General features: G+C 45.2%; 1 long non-coding RNA gene across 2 annotated transcripts; it reads left to right on the top strand.

Moving 5' to 3' along the window:
- Positions 1-214: 214 nt before the first annotated feature.
- Positions 215-2768, top strand: LOC125699768 (uncharacterized). 2 transcript variants are annotated; one of them, XR_007379695.1, is made up of 3 exons: positions 215-326; positions 851-984; positions 1938-2768. It is a non-coding gene; the product is annotated as an uncharacterized LOC125699768 (long non-coding RNA). The 2 variants fall into 2 exon arrangements; XR_007379696.1 differs by having other exon boundaries at positions 216-326; positions 794-984.
- Positions 2769-8225: the final 5457 nt, after the last annotated feature.

The following is an 8225-nucleotide window of genomic DNA, read 5'->3' as shown; positions in this document are numbered from 1 at the left end:
TGGTAGGTAATTAGTAAGCTTTGCATCCAACCAGAAGCAAGTCATTTTTAATTTCTGCAATAGGCTTGAAGCTGGGATTATTGCATTGCAGGATTTTTACTTAAAGCAACACTCCGGAAGGAGGAACAGCTGCTGTCTGTTGAGGGAATGAGGGGGCACAGGTGCTCCCCATAGAGATTCATTTGGCCCCACAGTTCATATTAGTAGGCTGATCTCTACACTCATGTTTGCAGAGCTGAAACTGGAAGTAGTAGGGGTCTGAAATGAAGAAGGTGAAGAGAGGTGGGCTTGGTGTGCTGGCCTTTCCCTGTTAAGGAGAATTACAGGTACTATTTCACCAGCTTAGTAAATAGCCACTATCTGTCCCCAGCTGATTTTGGTAGATAGGTGCTACACAGGACTGGATGTAGAGCACAGCTTTAATTTCCCATAGCAGATGTGGATGCAGGACTGCACATGGACTAAAGATAGTATGTGCTCCTCTGCTTTGTCATCCTCTGTCACTTTAATGCATGTTATGTTGGATGGCCAGGATAGCTGGCTGAGCTAGGAGTCATCTCTCTGCTTCAAAATACTGCAACTTAAACAGTGTTTATTCTTTGCTAATTCATCTAGGTGGAAGTTGGAATTTGAGGTCAAAAGTGAAGAGGCAGAGCCTGATTGCTGTAAAGCACAGATTTAACTTGTGGTTTTCTATTTCTTCCTTACACTTTCCTTACTGGCCTGAGGCACGATGACAGAGCTGTCAGTGTCTTCAGGCTGACTATAACAATCTCCTGAACTATTCACTCAGGAAGCCAGTGCTTCTCTCAAATGCAGCATTGCTGTGGCCAACATATCCTTCTTCCAGACAACTGAATATGGAAAAGAATACAAAAGCAGAGCCAGTCAGTCACCCCTGGGTGGTTGTCAGCGTCTGGATGGATGAATGCAGAACTTAAGAGCAGCCATCTTCATCCTGTCACCTGTGTGCCTGAGTCAGAGGTAACTCCTAGGGAAGTGGGGTGCAAATTCTTCTCTGGAACTCTTCTGTGGACTTGTGGTAGAGCTTAATTATGAGTGTCCTGTAATGCTTCTCCTCTTTCTGCCCTCCATATGTCACACAGATCCTGCAGGGTCCCCTCCAACACCCTTTCCCCACCCATCTCCTTCACTGTGAGCAATGCATCGCCCTGCACGTGCTGCTCCAGCCCTGACCCAGCAGCAAGCACCCATCAATCTGCTGATGTCAGTTCAGCCTGCTTTTATTCATTTCTTTTATTATGCCGTTATGGCCCTCATCAGACACAGTGCTAATTAACTCAATCCCACCCTAACAACTCCCACCTCCCATATCATCTCCAGGGTTTCCAGTGCAGGGGTCTTCAGGCTGTGAGCACCTGGGAACTGTCCCCAGCTGTTGTGACAACCTATTGACGGGATGAACTGCTGGTCAGGAGGGGTTGGTTCTGCCCCATCCACCTTGAGAGGGGCAGAAAGCTCTCAGCACCTATTCTCAAATGGAAACCTTTTGTTTCCCTCTTGCTTTTATGCATTACAGTCACATTATAAAGAAGTCCTGCGGAACATTCAACTACTTACTGCACAATTATAATCATATTTGTATACCTACAAGTAGGTCACCAGTCTCTTAGGTTAATCAATTATAGTGGCATTCACTCCGGTTTCTTTCATAAATCACTGGTTTTTAGCGTATCCACTGAGATAATAGAGGAAAACCGTCTAATTTTGATCTAACTAGAATGAAATGTGAACGTGTGCAATTTGCTCTTACAAAGTGTATCTAATGTTCTCTACATCTTTATTTATTTGTGCTGTTTCATGCTGCATATCGCTTAAGTGGCAAAAAAAAAAAAAGCAGAGGCTGTTGCACTTAGAACTAAATGACCCACAATAATACAATTTCTGTGTTAATTTTGCATTGTTCTTCATGACAGATATTTTAATCACCCGTTCCTGATGCACTGATTACAAATCACAGTGAAATTGTGAAATCTGGGGCCCAGCAGCAAGCTCCTTGGGTGTGATGCAAGAATATTTGGGAGAGCTGTTTTGCTGTGTAAACCAAGCAGTCAAGTGGGAAGGGAGGACTTGACTCAGGCTGGAGGCTGTGAATGCTTTAGGACATAGTGGGATGCCACTGTGTAGCATCTGTTGAGCTACAGCCACTGCAGCTGCTTTAATGCCTACCCAAGCTCAGTGAATGGGCTCCATCAGAACCGAGCGTGTCTCTTTTATGCCTGTCTCACCCACGTTTTGGCTGGCAAGGGTGTTTGGACTGATCCATCAGCGCCTCACTGAGGGATGCACCTCACCTTGGCAGACAGGTGGAGAGTGTGTCAGATGGGACCATTCCCTGCCATGAGCCTCGTGGTATGCTTGCTGCAAATAAACAGCATTTGTTGGGAAGTGCAAACGAACTGTCTGGATGAGGTGCTGGCTCATACCCATTGCCTAGCTGCAAGCTGCTGCTCTCCATCCAGCCCCTCTTGGAGCAAGCATAATGCAAAGCAGATTTAGCTTTCTGTCTCCATGAATGTCTGCCTAAGCACCCACTTAGCTGCCAGTCTGGAAAATGCTGCTGTTGGAGAGGTTACAATGCAGGGAGCGCATCCTGAGCCAAAGTGGTGTGCAGGTGAAACAGGGCCTCTGTGCAGAGCTACTGACTGCTCTGGAAATGAGTTATTGGTTAGGAAATGGACTCTGCTTGGAGCTGTGGAGCAATTTTGTGTTGGTTTCGAAACAAGATCTGAACAAGCAGGTGAGCATCTGAGCTTAGGTGGCGAGCAGCTCCTTGGTCTTGCCCAACTTCCAGCCATGCTGCAAGCTTGCTCTGGTCATGCCATGCCTTACAGCTCCAGATGGGGGGTGAGCTCAGGGTCCCTGCAGACACTATGGCTCTGCCAGCAGGTGGGTCTGGCCCCCCAGAGAGGGCTGTGTGCCTGCTGTGTGCTCCTTGCAGCCAAGCATCCCTGTGTGGGAGGTTGGTGCTGGGAGAGGATGCTGCCGGAAATGTGCGTGGTGGGAGCCAGCTGCTGTCACATTGCTCATCCTAAATGAGTTTATGAAAGAGAGCTGGGTGGAAACAGTTCTTTTTTTAACCTTAGTTACAACCTTATGCTAAAAATATTCCTCTTTTCAGAAGCGGCTTCTACCTGAGAAATGAACAAACAGAGCCTTCAGAAACTCTTGTGAGTTTTTGTGTGTGTTTTAGCACAAAACCAAGGAATTTTTATGCTTGGGTCAGTCAGTTATTCTTGCTTTTTTTTTTTTTTTTTTTTTTTTTTCTCTCTCACTTGAAATTGTTTTCTGACAAAATCTTCTCCAGCCTGTGTGGCCTGGCTGGCTGGAAGGTCTGGCTTGTTACGAACATCATTACTTGCTGTTTGGTTTTTGGTAGTCCCAGGAGCCCTCAGCCCACGGGTGGCACTGGTCTTGGGCACTGAGTTGATTTGGAGGCCATGTCTGGGGATGGAGGCACACAGAATAAAGGGGAGGGAGCTGCGCTTCGCATTCAGCAAACAACCCTCGTGCTCCACAGCATGAGCAATGGGAAGCCGTGCAGCCCACCTCCGTGTGTCAGCTCTGCCACTGCCCAGCTCTGCTCTGGAGGAGTGTTTGTGAGGATTTACGTGTGTCAGGCTCCTACTTCAGGAGAGAAATCTGTCAGAAGATCATAAATGTCCTGAGCGATTTATGTTCACTGGTTTGGGCGCCTTAGCCCCAGGAGTAGATAAATTGTGGCTTAATGTTTTATTTCACACTTTCAGGGAATTTAGTGCTTTTGGAAAGCTCTGGGTCGATAGTCCCAGAGGGAAATTCTCTCTTGGTGGGATGGATAACTCACAGGAAGGGTGATCCCGATGCTGTGGGCTGCTCCCAGGCACCACGCAGTGCATAGCAGAAGGTGCTGGAAAGTGTCTTTTTTGGACATTTTGTATCTGAGTAGAGAGCATTAATCTGTTTATATTTCAATGGGAGTTCGGAAATCCTGCATGTCTGAAATGACAGCAGATGGCACAAAAGAGGGTTTAGTTGAGTTTTAGGTACGCAGACAAGTTAAATTAATTAACAGTAATCTCTTTAAAATGTATGGCAGAGTAATACCAGCCTAGTCTATAGAAAGATTCTTAGGGACTTAATAAAGCTCTGAGAGTAATTAATTATGCAATAACCCATGGTTAAGCAGATATTATCATCCAGTCAGTGGGCAGAATTTGTGTTTGCCATTTGCCAAAGAGGACCGTTAGTGTTTGCTTTGCTGGTGCCCACAAGGGGTGCCCACAGTCCCCCAAATGCCCACATGAGCACAGGATGTCATCAGCATTGAGGGTGAATGATTCCAGTGTAAAGCATGTGGGGTCAGAGAGGGAACATCGCTGGGGAAAATGGAGAATTTTGCTAAGAACAGATAGTTAGCTTATTACCTTATAAGCACCTATCTAAGCTCTGTTCAATTAATGAAACACGATTTAAAGTAAAAAGGATTGGTACCAACCAAACCACTGAAATATAAGCTCTTCTAATTATGCTATAAGATAATGTCTACCGAATTAAAATTTTAATTAGCTTAATTTAGGAACAGAAAAAGCATTAGACTTACAGCTCTTTTGAAACACACAAGTGATATCAAGGGGAAGGGGAAAGAAAGTGAAAATGGGTTGGGCTTTGAGTACATCCTCGCGCCCAGTGTTTGCCATGAGAGCTCAGAAGATCCCATTGGGTTTGGGTGGCCAGGTTGGCTGCAGCAACTGCATGGGAGTGAGGGGCTCTGGATGCGAGTGCCTGGGCACTGCAGTGTCCTTGGTCTTCTCCAGCACTCCTTTCTAACACCAGCTGCCTGTAGTCCCTCCAGTTCTGCTTTCAGAAGGGAGAAACATGCTGGTTATAACAGGCACTTTTGTTCTGTTGTGGTTTCTTTTTTTTTTTTTGGTTGTTTTTTTCTTTCCTTTGCTCTATTCATAGATTTAAAGGCCAAAACAGACCATTAAGTCCAACTAATCCTACATCCTGCTTGACAAAGGCCATCCCGCCCATCCCCTAATTCCTCAATACCAAGCCTGACCATGACCGTGTGATTATATACAGTCAGGAAAATGCACTATGAGAGCCTCTGTGTGCCTGAGCACGGAGCAGGACCCGGCTGCAAACACCCAACCTTGATTTAAAGACTCTAAGTGATGGATGATTGATCCCATTCCTCCCGAAACCATTCCAATGCTTAATTACATTTACAGTAAAATAAGTCATTGGGGCTGATGGCGTGGGGAGCTGTAACATGCAAAGTGCACGGCGTGTAGTTGTGTTTGGCTGTGAGGTAAGGAATCCAGCAAATCTCTTTTATGCCTTTTCAGGGAAGAAACAAAGACATTTGAACCATTTGCACAACACAGAAGCTCTTCAGCATGAGTCCTTAAAGGGCTGGAGGCTTGCTGGGGAAGCTTTGAGGAGGAGAGTCATAAAGAACAGAAGGTTTTATGATGCAAGGTTGAATGGGAAACTTTTATTGGAGAGGCTTGGCCAGCCTCTGTCCCATGGGAGAAAGGCGGAGGAATCTGAATGTACTGTTTTCTCTTCTGGAAGGTCAAAGCTGTTGCACACAACGCAACGCAGCATAGGACAAATACCCTTTCTCCTCTGTCATCACTGTCAGAAAGGGAGGAGGGGAACAAGTCCCACACACATTTCAGCAAAGCCCTGAAGGTAAAAATGATCTGTCGGCTTGAAATTTATCTTAATGAGCAAAATCCAGCCAATGGAACAGGGTGCAGATGAAAGTGACAGATGGAATCATTTAAAGTTTGATTCTCTGCATGAAAGAAAATAATATTTCTGATAAGTTTGTGTGTGGTTTTTTTCCTTCTTTTCTTTCGGTAGATAGTGTTCTGCACAGAGTCGCAGCCTCCAATTGGCAGTCCCAGGTCTTTGGCAGATGATTTTATTCAGGGTCAGACTCACAGCTCTTGAAAATTCAGAACCTGAGGGAGTTCTGGAACTCCTCAGCTCATGGTACACCACAGAACTGATCCAAGAGCCGGGGGCAGCATTTCTTGGCCAAGAGGTTTGTGCTGGGTAGGAGCTGAGACCCTGAGTCTGAAGCTGCCCAGGATCAGCGTACTGCGAATACCAACAGGCATCAAGCAGGCAGGCTGGGAGAGCATACAGAAATGTATCAATTTGTTCCTGAGTATTTTCAGGCACAACCAACTGCAAGAATTTACCACTGCTATATAAAAATATAGTCTGGGACCCAGGCAGGTCTGTAAAAGTTGTGTGAAGATGGAGGATGCATTTCCTTGTGGGAGATGTGCTGAATGTTGATGCTGAGAGGTGCTGTCATACGCCGCTTGTAACAGTACCATGCTATTGCTTATCTTTAATAGGGAATGGTAGGCAGAAGGAATAGAATCAGTGCTGTGCAATAAAATAATAGCTGTTTTACCATTTCCTTGCACAGGTAATTTTGCTTACTGTAATCTAGTGCAAACACAGCACAGTGCATAGTGTGTGCACAGCACCAGCAGACCATGCCACCCGTGGCTGAGCAGGAACAAAAGCATTACCATTCTTCTTTGCCCAATTATTTCCCAATTTGATCAATCAGCAATTAACAAAGGTTCAAGACAAAATAAAAGAGGTTTTCTGTTAGCTCCTATAATTTAAAAGCCTTCTTGGGTTGGATTTTACAAAGCAAAAGGCAAGTGCTTGACCATGCATGAGCACCACCAGCAGCTTCCAAACCCTGCTGTCCTGTAAGACAGATCCACATGGGATGTGTTAGCACCCTGCCATGCTTCTGGGTCATCTGGGAAGAGAAGACAAGCACTGCAAGGAATTTCTGCAGCTGGATTCCAGCAGCAGATGAAAATAGCTGCTCCTGTTTTAATTTGGAGAAGTGGCAGCACTGCACATGCAGGACTGGCAGTCAGAGCTGGGATTCAAAGAGCAGCTGTGCTTCTGGGAATGCAAATGCAGAGCAGGGCAAAACGTGGCCCCAGGCCATCTGGCCCCAGTGGCTCCAATTTGGGATCAGGAGGTAAGGATTTGTGCTTCCTGTTTTCTTCCTTTTAGCTACTGCAAAGTGTGTTAACACTGAACACGAGGCATTCTCAGGAAGCAACGAGTCTGCCGTGCTCCATGTCCTTCATTTGCACGTGGCCCAGCTGGGGTTTGTCTGCTGAGTTGGATGTTGATTCTTGCCTAAATCCAGAAGTTTCACTGCAATATAACATACATATTGCATTTCCTCATGGATTTGCGATGGCAGAGGAGGAAGATACAGAGAAAGGTGACCTTTTTCTTTCTTCTTTTTCATTTTCTTCTCTGAGAAGTCTTTCGCACATCAGGAAAGTGGAAGTCTTGCTTTATCCCTCTTGCTTTTTTTTTCTTGTTTGGAAGGGAACATTTGCTGGATGCTCTTTTACAAGACTAGATTTGAAAATAAAGGACTGAAAATTTATCGCCACATCTATGTAAAGGGTGAATTATTCATCTGCTGTCTCTGGTAAATCTGCTGTTGCAGAATCTCACTGTGAAACAAGAGCAGCTCTTTGTTTCGCTGGGCTGTGAGATCGCTCCCCGCAGATCCATCAGCTGCTCTCGGAGGCTCCGCATAGGAAGCCAGCCTCAGAGCTTCCTTTCCTTATTTGATTATACTCAGGGTTCTTTTGACTTCACATTCATTTATTCTTCACTTCGTTTTGCAAATGAGGTAACCACAGGAAACCATCCGTGGAAATTTAAGACTTCTTCCTGTGATTTTGTTGTTCCTCCATGTGATTCCCCTCTCACACAGGGTTAATTCCCCAGTTCTGTGGTTCCTGAATTCAGCGTCAGTTTCAAGAAGCAAATATTGCATCTAAGGTGCAATCTGTATGCAGAATGACTCCAAGTGATTATTAACTACTCTTGGAGCGAAGAGCGTCCAGGCAAAAGGGCGATACCATTTTACCTACATCCTTTTCAAAGTCAATGAAATTAATTGCTCTATGCTCCTTCACTATGGAGGGCAGATTTCATAGGCTGCTTGGATTTCTGAGTCCCTTTGGACCAAATCCCTCTGTATTTACTCCATACAGGAGTATCTATTATAATAACATTAGGTAATATTGTGACTTTTCCCATTGTTCCTTTCAGAGCAACACAAAATGATTTCCCTCTTGGCTTTAGAAAGATGCAACAAATATTGTTTTATAGTCTTCCCTAAGGTGTGAAACTGCTTCTGA

This window comes from Lagopus muta, chromosome 13 (assembly GCF_023343835.1).
Source record: "Lagopus muta isolate bLagMut1 chromosome 13, bLagMut1 primary, whole genome shotgun sequence".
NCBI classification, from domain to species: Eukaryota; Metazoa; Chordata; class Aves; order Galliformes; family Phasianidae; genus Lagopus; species Lagopus muta.
This window is presented reverse-complemented; position numbering and strand designations above follow the sequence as displayed.